At 45.0% G+C, this 3044-nt stretch overlaps 1 long non-coding RNA gene across 1 annotated transcript; it reads right to left on the bottom strand.

The window, feature by feature from the left end:
- Positions 1–2014: 2014 nt before the first annotated feature.
- On the bottom strand, positions 2015–2606 carry LOC143783505 (uncharacterized). Its single transcript, XR_013217218.1, has 2 exons — positions 2480–2606; positions 2015–2400 (listed from the first exon to the last, which is right to left on the bottom strand). It is a non-coding gene; the product is annotated as an uncharacterized LOC143783505 (long non-coding RNA).
- Positions 2607–3044: the final 438 nt, after the last annotated feature.

The raw sequence follows: 3044 nt of genomic DNA, 5'->3' as shown, positions 1-3044 counted from the left end.
CTTATCACAGGTCCTTCAGCAATTAGCTCACAGTGTATACTGTCCTCAGTACTCTATACACAGCTCATTACTGTGTTCCGAAGGAACTGAGGTGATGTCATGGCCTTATCACTCCCTCCAAAAATCACATGACATCCTCACATGTTATTATCCACACCCTGGCCCCTCCACCAGCACTACTGAGTACAAATAAAGTAACTTGAGACACAAACACTACTGAGAACATGATAAAAATAGCGGGGGCCTAAAAGGCCCCCAATTCGTACAGATGTAGTTTTCACCAAACAAGCTGTTAGGGCTAGCGCAACGCACCAAATGGATAAAGAGACTTTATTATAATATATGCGTTCGCAGCCCGGGGTCCACCATGCAGGAGAACCTGCTGCTAGCAAATGGCGGAACTAAATGGCGGTATGAGCTACCTCTGTTACTTCACAGAGTAGCTGTGAACTCAAAGCACTGCGCCCTGTTAAACTTCACAGTGGCACAGGCTAACTACCCAAACGAGAGCAGTCAGCGGTCATGCATGCACACAAAACTCCTCGCCGGAGGTGCCAGCATTCTAGGGGCTTATTTCAGCCGGGTCCCTGAACACAATCATACGTGACCACACTGGCGCAAAGTACAATATAGAACAATACTAGCAGCAGTAACTCTCTGTACAGAGTCAGACTGAGCGAGACGCTGGGACCGACGTCTCCGCTGAGTAGGCTCCACTGCGGCAGGAGAAGAATGGGAGACCACAGCAGAGATGGCCCGAGATTCCCCCTGTGCAGAGGCGGGAACTCGACCCCTAACACAAGCATTGTTACACCATAATGCCTATGAAAAAAATTATATGAACAACTGGATATTATCAACAACGACATACTTGAGGAATACCTGGAGTTTCAAAATTCTAACTAAAGTAATTTTGCAGATAATAGCAAAAATGTAAGCATGGGGGCCTAAAAGGCCCCCAATATGCGTTCTAGGGTTAACATTTTAACATTTTTCAATCTCTAAAACAATGTAACAGTTAGAGCCAAAATGTAGAGCAATTCCATAGCACCCCAAAATGAGAACCTTGTTTCCCTTTTATAATAGAAGAGTGATGTACTATCCCATTATAGAAGATCCTCTTTTGAATGTCTGCAACAACAACAGAAGGTGTTGGAACATGTGGTTTTCTATATGCTTTTTTTTATCCGCCATGGATCCTTTGTTACGCCACTTCCAAACCAAAAATGGACCAGAAAACCTGTCAATTCCATTTGGACACACTCACGCACAAGACTACTGCTCTCATCAAAGATACCACTCGAATGGTAGGAAATGATCTACAGTAAATATGGGGCTAGTCCAACTAATCTTTTCTATAGTTGAAGTAATGTCTAGTCACTACTTTCCAGGATTATATTACTACAGTTTTCATCTCACTCACACTGTACCTTTTCTTTAACATTATTACCTCTTAAAGAGAACCTGTCAGGTCAGACAAGTGGTGTGATCTGTGGACAGCATGGTATAGAGAAGGAGAAGATCAGAAGAATTATATATGGTTTTGTTAAAAAAAAAGATTCAGTATAGCTTGTATTCTAGTCATTGAAATCCCTGGTGTTTGTATACATATTAGTGCAGTGGGCGGTCCTTCTGAATGATTGAAACCTATCTCAGCTTGTACAGTCATACAATCACTGAATAGGACTGCCCACTGGACTCATTTACACAAAGACCAGGAATTTCAATTAATAAAATGCCTGATTCCCTAGCAACCAGGCAACCCCCACATGTACTCAGGCTGTCTAGCAGCCGTAAATCATGCAGCTGTGCTGACAAAAACAAAATCTCCGAGCACTCACAAATTCTCGGAGCCCACCCAAGTGTGCTCGGGAAAACCCGAGCAAGAAGTTGGAATGCAACAATATGCACCCTAATAGCGTTCTAGCTCTGCCCATCCACATCTTGTTTTTCATTAAGATTTTTTAATTTTTTTTATTATGAGTGTGATGCAGTAACGGGTCGGAGGCAGAGCAAGTGTTAACGTTGGGTTTAATCTAAAAGGTATGCTCCTCACACGGAGAAAAACAGATAAAACAGTATAAAGGAACACAGGGGACGTAACTCATGGGAAGCGGGTGTGAGGCATAGGGTAGGAAGTTCAAGGATAGCAAACTTATCAGTCTGCGGTTAGTTCAGGATGTGGACGTTGGCGCCAAAGCAGTGGCGTATAAGGGGTCCAGTATGGTCCTGGAAAAGATGGCATCCTGGATCCTGGTGGCGACGGTGATTCCTTGTGGTCCAGTGTAGTCCTGGAAAAGATGTCGTCTTGGCTCCTGGCGGCGATGGTGATTCCTTGTGGTCCAGTCGGTGATCAGTGTGTCAGGAAACGATGAGCCGGACAGAGAACAGTCTTTCCCCCTGTCATCGTACAGGGACAATGAGCAACACAATTCAGGTACAAAGTGAATCCCCTCACAGCGGGTGTCCCAATTCTCACGTCGGCTTATGTCCTGATTGGGCGTCCTGTCACTCACGGTCAGCGATCTCAGCGGGGACCAGGTACGTCGCTGTTAACAGCTTTTTGCCTCTGCTGGTTTTAGCCTGCTCTGGCAGTTGCCCCCCCCCCGCAGAAGCCCTGACACTGCCCTCCTGCACGATGCACGTTCCCACAGCAACTAACTGATTTGCCGCGCACTGTGGCCCTTTTATCTTAGCCACGCCCCCTACTCCCAGGTACAGAGGTCGGTTCGGGGCTTTAACCTTTCCCCCGTGAAACCTGGGTGACAGCCCCGACAGTTCCGGATCCGTCACGGAGTAGGTAGGCCTGGTCCGGGTCTTCTCCTTTCTTGACTTCTATAAAATATCTTTCCATTGTCACTTTATCTAGTTTTTTAATGCTAAATCCAATAATTGTGGGTTCTTTTCATTTGTATAAGAAATTACATTTTCTATGATCATGACATGACAAAGCATGACTGCTTGTGCACTATTGTAATCTATAAGAAATTACCAAAGTCAAGGAACAAAACAATAGATGCAGATTTTACAGTGAATGTAAGAGT

Source organism: Ranitomeya variabilis, chromosome 6, assembly GCF_051348905.1.
Source record: "Ranitomeya variabilis isolate aRanVar5 chromosome 6, aRanVar5.hap1, whole genome shotgun sequence".
NCBI lineage: Eukaryota > Metazoa > Chordata > Amphibia > Anura > Dendrobatidae > Ranitomeya > Ranitomeya variabilis.
This window is presented reverse-complemented; position numbering and strand designations above follow the sequence as displayed.